Raw genomic sequence first — 15897 nt, forward strand, 5'->3', positions numbered from 1 at the left:
GAAGGTACAGACACCGAGGCAGGGAGAGCAGGCCCTCGAGGAGCGAGTACCTTTTCCCTGTAAGGCACCTGAAATAAAGCAGAGGGCCCCCGAGGAGCAGGTACCCAGGTTAGCAGTTACCCTGAAGGGCAGAGGGAGAGCTTCCAGCGGCAGCATGGAAGTGGCAGAGTAGCGTAGACAAGAATGAATTTGAGTCTTTGTTAACTCAATAAGCTAGCAAACTAGTGAAGGTAATATACCCAGATGGCGTGATGACAGCATGAGGGAACACCCTCGAGATTCGTGCCAAGGGTGGTACAAAGACGTGGGTTGCGCGCGTGCGCACACCCTAGTAGGTACCTGGGAGGAGCAATGGTGGGAGGCTGCACCATAGCTGTTCCGGGGATGCCGGAGAGGTCGGCTTGTAGACGCTGCAGTAGCCATCTTTCCTAGGTAAGCGGGAGGAGCCGTGAATAAGGTGAGGCAAATGGGGTGAAGCTGTCTAGTACCAACGGACGCAACAGTGGTCTGAATTTATAGTGCGTTTTAAATGCAAGGATGAGGCAATATGGAAGAGAGGAGTTTTAAAAGTAAACAGGCAGCTGGTGCGTTGGGTGGTGCAGCAAGGGTGGGTTCTGGGTTAGGCACGGATGGGCTTGTGAAATATTGGAAGGGTTTTTCAGATGAGATGGTGTGCACTTATCCGACGTGGGGGATAGATTTATTTAACATTGCCTTGCAAGAAGGATTGGAGGCAGCAATGGAAGGTATATAAGGGGCCACAGTGGGGGAACAATGAAGCATAGCTTCCTTGTTTGTGGCGGAAACCCGAGCCCAAGTTGAATGTTGCAAATATATTGGATATTTAAAGGACACAGGGGCGGGGGGGGGGCGTGTCTTGTGCAGTTGGAGGGGCTGCTGCACGAGAAGGCCGGAATGAGCTAGGGAGCTAAAGCTCAAGGCCAAGTCCTACCCTCGCTGGGACATGGCGGGGTAAGACAGGGGGGGGGGGGCACTTAGTTTACCACTGGGATGTGGTGGGAGCTAGAAAAAAGGAGGGGGGGACCACTGTTTGGCTGACATGTGGTCAGCATGACAGATATTGTGTTCGGGCGCGGGTATGTTAATAAACTGCGGCCTTTTATAAAGTCACTAAAGTATTGTGTTTATTGGGGGGGGGGAAGGTAAGAGCCAGCGCAGATCATGACTCCTGACGTTATTATGATTAAAACTTCATAAACTTTTAAATAAAAAGAAGAGCTGAGTCAAAAAACCTGTTGTTTGAAGCCCTGGAAGAGTTTGAGCACCTTATGCAAAGTGACTGGATTTTTAATTTATTATTTTTTTAATAAAAGAAATGGTGCCAAGTAAAGTGGATGCTCTGAATAGTTTCATTTATTCTCTCAAGAGATAAAGAAAAATGTTTTGGGGATTAATAAAATTTTGTAAAGTTTGGGCACTGTTTAAGGTGGTCTTAACACAAACCAGAAGTCCAGTGCACACAAACCAGTGCACACAAACCAGAAGTCCAGTGCACATCTAATTGAAAACAAGGTTGTCATAGCAACAGTGTTCACTTTTAGGAGATCCTCCTGCTGAGAGGAAAAACAAACAGAAGGTCCTTATGCTGGAGAAAGAGAGGGCTTTTTGCAGTGCCGTAGTGGGTGTTGGCAGAGAGAGTAGTGGTTTGACCCAGTCATCTGCACTGTTCCTATAGAGTTCCTCAGATTTGAACAAAAATTACCTGAATTGTAACTTAAGAAGCTGTTTGGAAAAAAGTGCTATTTGGATTTTCTGAAGAAATCTAATGATGTATTAATTCCAAGACTGGATTTAAATGTGTGGATAATTGTATGTGAAGTTGGGCCTCTAACAAGTTGTCAAGCTGGAGCAACATGCAGGAAGAAATCATTGCCTCAATAGAAGTTGTCTCTGACAAACAAGCTGATACTGTAAACTGCGCTCGGCTGAGTGCACTGGGGTTTTTGTTTTTTTTCGTTTTTTTTAAATCAAAATACTTTTTATTGGTAAAAGAAATACCATCTTGCTGTCCTGAAACCACAGCATGAAACATGTTTAAACATGCTGTTGATGTTGGAAGCATGTTTTGGACACGCATCCACAACCCCTTATACAATAAGGGGGTTTTAGCACATCCATAACGCGCTTCCAACCCCTCCTGAAACTAATAGCACTCATCACATGCAAATTGCATGTTGATAAGGCTATTAACAATTCATCCCAGATACTGTAAAAAATGTTTACCCGATTCGTATATTTTAAGCTCAGAAAAAGCAGGCGTTAATTTCTGAGCAGCTGAGAAAAATGTATAGAAAAGCAGACATTAAGTGATATTAAGTCGGAGAAACCAAGATTAAAAATATATTTTTTTTAAATTAAAAAAAAAATGTGCAGGCGGGTCAGGTTAGGAAAACGGATGTTCAATTTCACGAGCGTCCATTTTCCTAACCCTTGACTGTCAGCAGGTTCGGAAAACGGACGCTCATAAAATTGTGCGTCCATTTCCTGAAACCGCTGACCTGGGTTTCCATTGCTAAGGAGATGCTAGGGACCCGCTATTGTCCCTAGCATGTCCTTTTTAGCACGACCCCTCATTTAAATACAGTATCGTACGTCCAGGAAAGATGGCTGGGCATGCATTGGGAAAGTAGGCACTCACTGAGTACCCGTTTTCCTGCATACTTTACAGTATTAGCCTGAAAGTATCTTTTGGACAGTAAAAAAAGTCAAAATGGGAAGCTGATCAGATAAAAAACTGCTAATCTATCTTAACATAAGAAGTTCAGAGTGATTATTTTGTATCTCTCTTTGGGAGTTATGGTTGGCTACAGCAGGAAAACCTTACGGGTAGATTTTAAAAGGAGCGTGCACACGTCCATGTGCGTGCGGTTCCCAGCGCATGAACATAGATGTGCCAATTTTCTAAAATGCGCGCGCCAGGGCACGCATGTTATAAATTCAGGTGGCCGTGTGCACATGCGTGCCGAATTTTAAAATCCACACGCGCATGTGCAGGCAGCACGCACGGTGGGGGGGGCGGCGCGCACAGGGAGGGCAAATTTTTGCTAACTACACGCGGCGACGCAATCTAGCCTCCCCCAGTTTCCTCCCACTCCACTCCAATTAAGGAATGGACTGGGAAGGAACTTCCCTACTCCCCTACCTAAACTTTCTCCCTCTTCCCATCTCCTCCTCACCCCCTAAACCCTTCCCAGCAACTTACGTTTTTATTATTTTACTACTTACTGCTCCCCTGGAGCAGAAGTAGTTTGTGCGCGCCGGCCGGCTGGCGGTGTGCGCTTCTCCCTGGGACAGGGGCTGCCACTGTCCTAGCCAAAATGCGCCCTGCCCATCCCCACCCCTCCCTGCCCAGACCACACCCCTGGCACACCCCTTTTTCAGGGCCCAGTACTTATGCTCGTATCGGCACTTATGCAAGTGCCCGGGCCCTTTTGAAAATGGGTGCAGCGCACAGCCATGTGCATGTGTCGATTTTTATGCACATGGCTGTTTTAAAATTCAACCTTTAGTTTACTAAAAAAAAGTGTTCCAGCAAAAACAGGCTAAACACTGTAGCAATATTCGGTTTCCTTTGGAAGAAAATGTTGCAAAGTTTTATTTGTTTCCTTGTAAGCTGAATATACATTACCTGTAAACCCGTGGCAGGGTACATAAAATTATGGGTGAAAATTCCACATTGTTTAAGGGTCATTATCATCATTATTTCCAGCTTTTGTGTGGATTCTTCAAAGTATTAGAGATGTGAATCGTGTCCTTGATCGTCTTAACAATCGATTTCGGCTGGGAGGGGGAGGGAATCATATTGTTGCTGTTTTGTGTGTGTAAAGTATCGTCATAATCGTTAAAATCGTGAGCCGGCACATCTAAAACCCCCTAAAACCCACCCCCGACCCTTTAAATTAAATCCCCCCCTCTCCCGAACCCCCCCCAAATGCCTTAAATTACCTGGTGGTCCAGCGGCACCACTAAACCCCCTAAAACCCACCCCCAAACCCTTTAAATTTAAATCCCCCACCCTCCCGAACCCCCTCCCCAAATGCATTAAATTACCTGGGAGTCCTCCGTAGCGGCGGTCCGTGGCTAAATCTGGGGAAGGGGGAGAGCACGAAAACCGGCACACTAGATCGTGAGGTCTTCAGCCGGCACCATTTTTCAAAATGGCCGCCGCAAAATGGCGGCGGCCATAGATGAAAACGATTCGACGCAAGAGGTCGTTCCGGACCCCCGCTGGACTTTTGGCAAGTCTTGTGGGGGTCAGGAGGCCCCCCCAAGCTGGCCAAAAGTTCCTGGGGGTCCAGCGGGGGTCAAGGAGCGATTTCCTGCCGCGAATCGTTTTCCGTACGGAAAATGGCGCCGGCCATACGCGTATGGCCGGCGCCATTGTCCATACGGAAAATGGCGCCGGCAGGAGATCGACTGCAGGAGGTTGTTCAGCGAGGTCCGGAACCCTCGCGAGATTTCCGGACCTCGCTGAACGACCTCCTGCAGTCGATCTCCTGCCGGCGCCATTTTCCGTACGGAAAAACGATTCGCGGCAGGAAATCGCTCCTTGACCCCCGCTGGACCCCCAGGAACTTTTGGCCAGCTTGGGGGAGCCTCCTGACCCCCACAAGACTTGCCAAAGTCCAGCGGGGGTCCGGAACGACCTCTTGCGTCGAATCGTTTCATCTATGGCCGCCGCCATTTGCGGCAGCCATTTTGAAAAATGGCGCCGGCTGAAGACCTCACGATCTAGTGTGCCGGTTTTCGTGCTCTCCCCCTTCCCCCGATTTAGCACGGACCGCCGCTACGGAGGACTCCCAGGTAATTTAATGCATTTGGGGGGGGTTCGGGAGGGTGGGGGATTTAATTTAAAGGGTCGGGGGTGGGTTTTAGGGGGTTTTAGTGTGCCGGTTTTTCCTGCCCTCCCCCTTCCCCGATTTATGATTTTTTGACGATAAATCGGGGGAATTGGTATTGTATCGTGGCCCCTAACGATTTTTGACAATTTAAAATATATCGGACGATATTTTAAATCGTCAAAAAACGATTCACATCTCTACAAAGTATGTCTTGCAGATGGTAAAATCAGCCTGATGGGGACAACATTCTTTTACCACAACCCTCCTTTTATCACTTACTGTATGAATAGGGAGGATATCCCCTCATAAGAATATAAGGACATAAGAAGTTACCTTGCTGTTGCACGCCCCGTCTGCGCTTGGGCCTGCTCAACTTTCCAACTCCTCTGCAGGTCCCGGGTCGGCCTCCCCAGCAGCAGCCGCAAGCTCCTCCAGGTCTCGGCGTCCCGCCGGGCCTTCCTCAGTGCACCAGGCCTCAAGGCGGGGCTCGGCGTCCTCCGTGGCATCAGCCCCACCCCTAGGCGCACGCGCGCCTAGGGGTGGGGGCGGGTCCTAGTTCCGCGGCACGCGGGTCCTAGTTCCGCGGCACGCCCTGATTGAACGCAGTACAAGAGGAAGTGCCTGCCTGTTTTTCCTTGCCTTGGCAATCGGGTTGACACCGTGTGTGTACTAGTTTTCCTCCATGTCTCATCGCTTGTTCCAGTCTTCTTCCAGTCTTCTTCCAGTCTTGTTCCAGCATCCTCCTGTTCCAGCATCCTCCTGTTCCAGCGTCCTTCTGTTCCAGTGTCCGTCTGTTCCTATGTTCCCTTAGGTAGAACCTCTTGCACTGACTCTCTACTACTGACCTTTGCATGTTCTTGACTACACTGACCGCTGCCCAGATACTGACCCCTGCCTGTTACTCGACCATGTCTGACCTCTGGAACCTGACCTCTGCTTTGGCTGACTACTCTCGGACTGACCTTTGGAACTTGACCTCTGCTACTCCTGACCTCGCTTCCTTGATTCTGGCCTTGATCCTAGCCTTGTCATCTCAGACACTGTTCTGGCCTTCTCTGGTTCTTGACTGTGCACCCTTGATCCTGGTGGGCACACCATTGAACTTCCTTTCTGGGAGACCCCACGAGGCCCACCTAAGTCCAAGCAGCCCGGGTCCCCAAAGGCTTCACCTGGGGGGATCGCGGGCTTCCAGTGGTGAAGCTCCAGCCAGCCTCCTGTGCTCCGCCTCCTGGTGGCAGGTGCTTCCTGGGCCCGACCAGGGAACCTACCAACCCTGCTCCAGAATAAGGGTCCACCTCCAGGCGCAACAGATTGCCAAGGCCATGGATTCGGAGGAGTCTCCCACCTCCCGGGCCCTACAAGGTCTGGCTGCCACTGTCCAAAAGCATCGATGAGCCTTGGAAACATTGGTTTCTTCAGTTGAAGAGCTCCTTTCCCAGTTGCAAGATACAGCACTGGCCAACCCAGTGGGCCTATCTGCTACCCTACTACCCAGAGTGTCACTGGCTCTTCCAGCACCTCCTCGATTCAATGGGGATTCACACCTCTGTGGAGGCTTCCTCAACCAGTGCTTCATACAATTTGCACTGCAACCCTCCTTGTTCCCGATGGAAACCACAAAAGTGATTTTCATCCTTTCTCGCTTAGAGGGAAAGCTCTAGCATGGGCTTCTCCGTTGTGGGAATGTGCCAACCCAATGCTCTCCCAGATGTCACAGTTCATCACTGTATTCAAGCGGACATTCGGAGAACCGGGCTGTCAAGCAGTAACCAGCAATAACCTTTTCCATCTCCGTCAAGGGTCGAAAACCCTCTCTGAGTACACGGTGGAATTCAGAACACAGGCTACTGAGCTCGGGTGGCAAGAAGATTGTCTTCCATCCAGCTTCCTAGAGGGTCTCTCTAGCACTCTCAAAGATGAACTCACAGTCTGTGAGACTCCCATGTCTCTAGAGGACCTGATCTTCCTAACCAGGAAGATCAATCATTGACTCCGGCAACGGCGCCTAGAAGTAAAGGCCTCTCGATCTCCTACTCCATGCCTTCCATCTAAGACTTCATCGGCACCACTGCTTCCTGATGAAGAACCAATGCAGGTCAACCGTGGATGACTATCTCTGACCCGAACGTCTTCGGTGGAGAAAGGAGGGTCTCTGCCTTTACTGTGGTGCCTCCGGACATCTTCGGCAGTCCTGCCCGGTTCGACCAGAAAACTGCAATGCCTGAGCCTGGTGGGGGTCCCGAGCTTGGGTGCCACTGTTACCAGAACCCAACTTCTACTTCCAGTCTCCCTTGTCATTGAGTCTCGCTCCTTCACCACCACTGCCCTTGTCAACACTGGGGCAAGTGACATGCTTCATCATGGATGACATCGTCAAGCACCTGAACATTCCTCTGCAGCTCCTAGAGGTGCCTCTCCACATCGGTCCATTCATAGGGGAACATCTCCCAGGACTCATCACCCACAGAACGGCGGCCGTCCGCCTCACTGTAGGCACTCTCCATGAGGAAGAATATCCTTATACATCCTGAAATGTTCCACACATCCAGTCATCCAGGGGCTGCCTTGGCTCCAGATACATGGCCTCAATTCGACTGGCATTCTCTACAGTTGGTGCAATGGGGTTCCAAGTGCCAGAAGACTTGTTTTAAGGCAAGTGTCTCCAGTGGTAAATGTCCTAAAACCACCACCCTCACCGGATTAACAACTCAATATGCCGAGTTTTGAGGACATTTCTCGAAGCAAAGGCAGATACATTACCTCCACTTCCAAACTGAATTGCCCTACTAGAGCTCCTGACTGGCACGATGCCTCCCAAAGGTAGAACCTATCCGTTGTCACGTCCAGAAACCTTAGCCATGTCGAGAGTATATGAAAGAAAACCCAGAAAAATGGTTTCATTAGACCCCTCCGATTCTCCCGCAGGGGCAGGTTTCTTCTTTGTGAAGAAAAAAGACAGAGATTTGCGCCCTTGTATTGATTACAGAGGGCTTAATGCCATAACAGAAAGATCACTACCCGTTGCCCCCTCAGCGAGCTGTTGACTGCCTCCAAGGGGCTCGGATCTTCACAAAGTTGGATCTACGGGGAGCATTACAATCTTGTACACATCCAACCGGAAGATATTTGAAGACCATGTTCAACACTAGGGATGGCCACTATGAGTACATCGTGATGCCTTTTGGCCTCTATAATGCCCATGTAGTCCTTCAGCATTGTATGAATGAAATTCTCTGAGATCTCCCATACTCCTTTGTAGTCGTATACCTGGACGACATCCTGATCTTCTCAAAGGATCTAGAGTCACATCATTGCTCATGTCAAGACCATACTTCAACGACCCTGAGAGAGAACCACCTCTACACCATAACTGGAAAAATGCATTTTTGAGAATAACCTCCTGCCCTTCCTCGAGTATATCATCTCTGATCGAGGATTTTTGATGGATCCAGAGAAACTTCAAGACATTCGGGATTGGCCCCAGCCAGTCGGCCCTCCATGCCTTGCAGGAGATTCCTCGGCTTCACTAACTATTATAGAAGCTTATAGCCAATTATTCCACCCTAGTCGCTCCACTCACCACCATGACAAAAAAAAGGGGCGAACACCCGTGTTTTGGGGCTCCCAAAGCATAAGCCACCTTTCACGCATTGAAAAAGGCCTTTTGCTCTGGTCCATGCCTGCGACATCCCAGACCCAAGATGTTCATTCGTCATGGAAGTCGCGTCCGCTATCGGAGCTGGAGCGGGTACTAAGCCAATTTTCTCCCAAGGGTACATTGATACGATGCTCATTTTATTCGCACAAGTTCTCGCCCGGCAGAAACACAACTATACAATCTGAGATCAGGAACTCCTGGCTGTCAAGTTTGCCCTCCAAGAGTGGCGCCCATGGCTGGAAGGGGTGCTGCAAGTACATAAATTTACCATTTTCATGATCATAAAAATCTCGAACACTTAAAGAAGCACAACTCTTCTTGAATCCGAGGCAAGCCTGATGGGCACTGTTCTTTGAACGATTTAATTTTGAACTGTGCTACTGACCAGCCTCAAAAAACCTCCGCGCAGACACGCTCTCCAGGTCTTTTGAACCGGAAGACATCCCCTGATGTTCCGAGACATATTATTGATCCAGCCTGTGTAGCTCTAGCAGTGACCCACCATGGTACCCGCTGAAGACCATCATCCCACGTCGATTACGTGAGTGTGTACTCTGCTGGGCCCATGATTCCAAGTTAGCAGGACATCCTGGCTGTACGAGAACCCTTGAAATGTTGTGGAGGTTTTACTGGTGGCCCCAGTATGGTGAAGGACTCACGCAACTACGTGGATTTGTGCCCCATCTGTGCCCAACAGAAAACCTCCAATGTGACCGACCATGGGGTCTCCTCCAACAGCTTCCAGCTCCCACTGAACCCTGGTCAAGTATATCGACGGATTTCATCACGGACTTATCTCCGTCTCAGAACAACACAGTTATCTGGTCATCATTGACCATTTTTCTAAAATGGGTCATTTTATCCCTATACGAAGCCTCCCATTGGCCCCAGAGCTGGCCAAATTATTCTTGATATAGTCACACACAGGTCAAAAACAAACTACCTCTTCCTACTGTAATATACAATGTACACAAGAAGAGGACATATCCAACAATTAATTGTGTTTATTAATATGTAACCCAATTACCTAACTAACATTAAAATCTCTCTAGCACACTCATCCATCACACATATACACACATCTAAAAACATCTAAAAACGCGTGTATGGTCCTTGAGTATTTTGTGGATTATATGTTTATTGTATCTTATTAATGTTTGTTTAGATCCTTGTGAGGCTGATGAGATTCCTAATGATGTCTGTTGGAAGTAGTTAATCAGGAAGAAATATAAATACTGTCTGGGAAAGTTATTCTGGATGTTTTTTGATGTTTAAGTCCATCCCTGAAGAAGCCTTTAAGACAAAACGGGCGAAACGAAGATCTTTGTTGGACATCAGGACGAAAATCAGTGCTTTGTAAAACCTTTAGAAATTATATTATAACATATAGACATTATAAAGAATATTTCATGTTATTGATGAATATTGTTTTTAGATGTGTGTGTATGTGTGATGGATGAGTGTGCTAGAGAGATTTTAATATTAAATAGGTAATTGGGGTACATATTAATAAACAAAATTAATTGTTGGATATGTCCTCTTCTTGTGTACATTGTGCAAATTATTCTTGAAGCATGTCTTTCGCCTCCACGGACTCTCAAAAGAAATTATATCAGACCAAGGACCCCAGTTCACCACAAGGTACTGGCGCTCTTTATGTAAGAAATTCGACATCACACTGAATTTCATGTCAGCCTATCACCCCCAGGCCAACAGCCAAGCAGAAAGAACCAATCGGACCCTGAAGACCCTTCCTCTGTTCATATGTGAATGATCAACAGTATAATTGGTCCGATCTAGGGGTGTGCATTTGTTTTTGACGTATTGGCAATCCGCAACGTATATGTCCCTATTCATTGTATTCATGGGAAAGCGAAATGTATCACAACTCCCCACAAATATCACATATCATCCGTTCCATATGTTTGGCGCCGCACGCTTTTCTTCACTGCCATTTGCAATCGGAGAATGCCATTTGGGTGTATCCAGAACCAAAACCAGCCCTTTCCTGTGAGTCATTAGTGACCTCACAGCCCTGTCAGAGTGGGTCGGACAGGTTGGCAAGGATACCAGAATGCAATGTATCAGCGATAAGATTTTTTGAAATGCACTGAATGCAGCCAATTGCGCTGTCATTCAGTGCTCAGTGACACTTTTCCTGATGACCCAGCATTATATTTACTTAAGCACGCGGCATGCCATGCACTTTCTTTGCAGCGGTGGTGTGGGGAGGTGGTCTCTGTGGAAGGTGGCTGCACGCAGAGCTAGTCAGAGTTCTGAAATCTGTATTGAATTGCTAGCTAGGCTAGTTACTTAAGAGAAAAATATATTTATTCTTTATTTGGCTACAGTGCCAGCTAACCCTGTTGTTTTTTAAGCAGTTTATTTAGGTGATCTGAGATGGTCTCTCTGTGCCAGGGAGAGAAGCTGCTAGCAGTGCCATTTTTTTAATTCACCCTCTCGGCTAGGCTGCAAGCAAGCACCATTTGAGTGTTGTGGGTGGGAGAGATATATACAATTTTTAGCTAGTTTGCTAGAATTTCCATTGGAAAATATATTTCATCGATTTTCCTGCTGTGCCAACAATTCCAGCTTTTTTAAACTGAATTTGTTTAATTGAACTCACTCAGTCTCTCTGTGCACTAGGCATCAGTGCCAGTGAAATCCCTAGTCTGCCTCTTTTGTAGTTACAAGCAAGCTCTGTGTGTACATACCACACACATTACATTAGTGCATATCAAGGCACTGCAACAGTGGGCACTGGTAATTTAGCAGACTCAAGTTTATTATTGGGACAGTCTGTGCAGTGAAATCCCCAGTCTACCTATCTTGTAGTTACAAGCAAGCTCTGTGTGTGCACACCACACACATTACATTAGTGCATAGCAAGGCACTGTGACAGTGGGCACTGGGTAGTTTAGCAGACTCAAGTTTATTATTGGGACAGTCTGTGCAGTGAAATCCCCAGTCTGCCTCTTTTGTAGTTACAAGCAAGCTCTGTGTGTGCACACGACACACATTACAATAGTGCATATCAAGGCACTTGACAGTGGGCATTGGGTAGTTAAGCAGACTCGAGTTTATTATTGGGACAGTCTGTGCAGTGAAACCCCCATTCTGCCTCTTTTGTAGTTACAAGCTCTGTGTGTGCACACACATTACATTAGTGCATATCAAGGCACTGTGCCAGATGACATCCAGTAGGCACTAGGCAGTGACATTAAATCCATAATGTCAGGGAAAGCTAGATGTGGTCGAGTGATTGGAACTGGCAGAGGAGGCACTTCAAAAGGCACTAGTGCCAGTCCCCCATTAAAGTTAAAAAGGAACCTGTTGCAATCTAAACTCTTTGGAGAGGCAGGCAGTTCCATCTGGAAAAAAATGAAATCTAAACATGATGCATCTCCACCACCTGTTTCTGACCCTGTACTTTTGGAGGTGAGGGAAGGGGAGGCTGAGTCATGTCAGACAAAATGTCGACATCCAAAAGCAGCAGTGAGCAGAAGTCTCGACTAACACTTAGCATTGACAATGTAGCACAGTCACTGTTTGCTTCTGATTCAGATGAAGAATCATCTTGTGTGGGATTCTCATCAGAAATGGAATGACAAAGTTTTAGGAGGATCAGTTAGTCCTGTCTTAGCCTCCACTTCAGTGCAGCAGGGGAGAGATGAAACTGATGAGGAGGAGGAGGAGGAGGAAGAGCAGTCAGCGCAGGCACAGACGGTGACTGAGGTCCCTGGCATTGCTTCTCAGGGTGCACCCACTACTTCAGCTCCAGTGCCAACATCCACCCCCAAGGATATAGAGAAGGAAGGATCACAAAAGACATCTGCAATCTGGAGCCACTTTAAAGTGATGGATGACCCGTGTTTTGCTCGGTGTAATTACTGTGGCAGGGCTATTAGCAGAGGCAAGCAAATGGGACATCTGTCTAATTTTGGCATGACACATCATATGAAAAGACAACACCCAACAACAGTACTGCCATCTGGGGATGGTGGCAGTACCAGTCAGGGTACCCCTTCCAAGCAGCATAAAGTGGTTCAAAAGCAGCAGAGTCAGCTCACGCCCTCATCTCTTTCTAGCAGTCAGGTTGCAGGCCAGCAACCCCCTGACATGTGGCAGAAGCGACAACCCACCATGGAGGAAATGGGGTGGAGCCTCAAAGGTTGTAACCAGGAGCATTGGGGAAATGATTGCCCTTGATGACCAGCCCTTGCAATTAGTGGAGAATGTGGGTTTCAAGCATTTTCTGAAGGTCGTAGTTCCAAATTACAAAGTCCCCTCCAGAACCACATTTAGCAGAAATGTCCTCCCCAGCCTGTACAAGCAGTGTCGTAATCGCATCCAAGCACGGCTAGCTAAGGCAGAGGGGTGTGTGCATTTCACCTGCGATATCTGGATCGCCATGAATGCTGCATACTCTTACCTCTCCCTGACAGCACACTGGTGGGACCTGGCTGAGGCAGGAGCAGGCAGCAGCTCTATTACTGAACAAGTATCAGGGTGGATGTGGGCTTTACTGCACACTCACCTGATGGACCAGGGCCATACCGCAGCCAATATTCTAGCATGCATCAGACAGATGCTGGAGGGCTGGCAACTACACCAGTGAGATAGGAATCCTCATGCAGGGTTCTTTGTTGCAGACAATGGTGCAAACATGGTTAAGGCAATAAACGACGGGCACTTTAAGAGATTTGCACACACTCTGCACCTGGTAGTGAAGTCAGCTCTGGGGTTGGATTCCAATGACCAAGAGAATGAATACCTGCAAAGGTTAATACAGAAGTGCAGGAACAGAGCAGCACACTTCCACAGAAGTGTAAAGGCAGGGCAGGTTCTCTGACAAAAGCAGACTGATTTGGAGATGCCTCACAAGCGTCTCATTCAAGACATTGCCACCCAGTGGAATTCCACCTTTATGATGCTCGAGAGGTTAGTGGAGCTGCAGACACCCCTTCATGAACTTTCTGGTACAATGGACATAGGTATGCAGAATCCCCTAGGGCATCATGATTGGCTAGTCATGAGTCCCTACTTAAGGATCAATGGTGCGCACATGTGCCTAGGGAGGGGCGCAGCGCGAGTAGCAGCATCTCTCCGCAGATCACATGGAGAGGCCCGATGAGAAGTGGTAGCAGGACCAGGAATGCTGGGGACTGTGGCAGAGATGGAGGCACCGGAGGTGATCCGAGGATGGAAGAGATGGCCCACCACCACCAGCGAGGAGGAACCAAAGGCTGGAGTCACTGAGGGGGCTGTGCCGCGGGTCTGCCGCAGATGGCACGTGTAACAGTACCCCCCTTTTTGCCCCCCTCTTGGAGGTCGTGGTTTGCCCGGATGGGCACGATGAAAGTTCAGGTGGAGGGTTTTGTCCAGGATGTTCTCAGCTGGTTCCCAAGAATTTTCTTCGGGTCCATAACCCTCCCAAGAAAGGAGGTATTCTCACCGGTGGCCCTATGGCAGACATCGAGGACTTCATGTACCTTGTACGTCGTATCAGTTTCAGCCACGAGTGGAAATGGTTCAGGAGCTTTTCGGGCAGGCCAGGATAAGATCACAGGTTTTAAAAGAGATAAGTGAAACGTATTATGTATTCCCAGTGTAGGAGGCAGCCGAAGCTGGTATGTAACTGGTCCAATGTGTCGGATGACCGTAAAACATCCAATGTACCTTGGAGCGAACCTTTGAGAAGGTTTTCTGAGTCGGAAATACCAAGTACTTATCCAGACTTTCTGGCCAGGAAGGAATTCAGGAGCCGAGCGTCATTGACTGTCAGCAGTTCTCTTGACATAAACGAAGATTTGTCTGTTCCCATAAAGTCTTGAGAGCATCCGCAGTAGCCTGCGCTGCAGGGGATGGCACTGACAAAGGTATGGGCAGTGGTGGTCGTGGTTGCTTTCCATAGATGATAGAGAATGGTGACATGCCTGTAGCAGTGGCAATGTGGGAGTTGTGAGAAAACTCCGCCCAAGGGAGAAGTTCAGACCAATTGTCTTGGCGGTCGTTGATGTAAGCGCGCAGGAAAGTCTTCAAAGAGCGATTCATTTTCTCAGCTTGTCCATTGGCTTGGGGGTGATAAGCAGTTGTTAAACTGATATCCATACCAAATTTTCGGCAAAGAGCACGCCAATATCTAGCAATGAACTGTGGACCTCTATCAGAGACAATGTCCTTGGGTAGGCCATGGAGTCTGAAGATGTGGTGGAAAAATAGGTGTGCCAGTTTTGGAGTGGATGGTAGGCCTGGGAGAGGGACGAAATGGGCCATTTTTGAAAATCAGTCTATGGTTACCCATATAACCGTATGACCCTTAGATGGAGGCAAATCCATGATGAAATCAGTAGACAGATGGGTCTACGGTTTCTCGGGAGCTGGAAGTGGTTGCAGGAGACCCCATGGTCGACCAACCGGGGGCTTTTGCTGGCACAAGTGTTACAAGATTCCATGTATGCTTTTACATCAGAGACCATAGTAGGCCACCAGAAGAACTGCTGGAGCAGTGCCAAGGTTCGTGCTCACCCTGGGTGACCAGCAAGCTTAGAATCATGGGCCCAGTGGAGGACTCTTTCTCGGAGTCATTGGAGCACGACAGTCTTCCCAGTAGGGACTGGGTGAGTATCAGACAGACAGATACAATCTGGGTCTATCATATGGCTGGGTTCTTCCGGAGTGTGTTCAGGCTCGAAGAGTGTGATAAGGCATCTGTCCAGAGGTTTTTATTGGCTGGATGGTAACAAAACTCAAATTTGAACCTGGAACAGAACAGGGCCCATCAGGCCTGACAGGCATTGAGGCGCTGGGCATGGCTCAAATGTTGCAGGTTCTTATAGTCGGTAAACACAATGAGCTTATGTTGTGCACCCTCTAGCCATGGGCGCCAGTTCTGTACATTTCAACCTAAGAGAAAAAAGTGTGAACTCAAAGGGTTGCCACATACAGACTGCAGAGCCTTGTAGTATATTTCAGGCTGTAGTCAGTTTATAGAGGCCTGGCAGCAATTATTACCCAATCAAAAAACACACCACACTGTTCCTCAGTATAGTTTTATCACATTAGATCAGCTGTATTTTATATCAACTATTTTTGTAGGACCTTCATGGGAACAACTTTAAACTTTGTGGATTTTTGAGCAATTGGATTTGTGGATTTTTGAGCAATTATTACCCACCAGTGTTTCCAGAAAATAAAAAATAAGATAAGCTTGGGGTTATGAGTGGCTCTATGACAGAGTACTGTAAAAAAGCAGATGGATATAGAATAAGAAAGTGGCTATATAATTTGTACCAACGGCCTTTCATTGGGGAAAGAAAATCTTCAAGAGGGTCTATGATAACTAGGGATGTGAATCGTTTTTTGACGATTTAAAAT

Source organism: Rhinatrema bivittatum, chromosome 4 (assembly GCF_901001135.1).
Source record: "Rhinatrema bivittatum chromosome 4, aRhiBiv1.1, whole genome shotgun sequence".
Lineage (NCBI taxonomy): Eukaryota > Metazoa > Chordata > Amphibia > Gymnophiona > Rhinatrematidae > Rhinatrema > Rhinatrema bivittatum.